This window comes from Anneissia japonica, unplaced genomic scaffold, assembly GCF_011630105.1.
Source record: "Anneissia japonica isolate Jap-2015-1 unplaced genomic scaffold, ASM1163010v1 scaffold35520_len10875_cov110, whole genome shotgun sequence".
Classification (NCBI taxonomy): Eukaryota; Metazoa; Echinodermata; class Crinoidea; order Comatulida; family Comatulidae; genus Anneissia; species Anneissia japonica.
This window is the reverse complement of record NW_022757445.1, coordinates 1-659: the sequence shown is the minus strand read 5'-3', so window position 1 is coordinate 659 and position 659 is coordinate 1.

Here is a 659-nt window from a genome sequence, read left to right as displayed (position 1 = left end):
TATATATATATATATATATATATATACCGTATATATATATAACTTATATATATATATGTATGTATAATGTATTTGCTGTTTTTAAGGGTTTTTCACATTTACCGTTTTAAATTTATATTATTATTAAAGAATCTTTATTGAGATCCAGCGGGCCGCCATTGATGCACGGTAGATATTGCATCTTTAGATCTCTGATCTTGTTCACAAATTCACGTACTAGTGCTGTCTGTAAGAATTTCGTAGGACGCGTTAAGAATAACAAAATATTCTGTATCTACTGGATCCGAGCCGCATAGCTTGTGTTCCACTATTTGCATTCACACCTGGACTCTGTATATATATATATATATATTGTCTTGGTTTGGCTCTGTAATCATTAGTGGTCGTTTGTCTGGGTTCTGCCTAAGCTGGTCGAACGTTCCGTTTGGGTCTGTACCCTAGCTGTATTGATGAGGCCTGGAAGGCCGATGCGGATCAGTCTGCAGATATTGGGATGTCTTCTAGTGGATGATTAGTTTATTTTGTCATTCTGATCGGATTTTTTCTACTGTTCCGTTTTAATTTTATATTATATTGTTTTCCATTATTACGTATATATATATATATATATATATATATATATATATATATGTATATATATGTGTATATATATGTGTGTA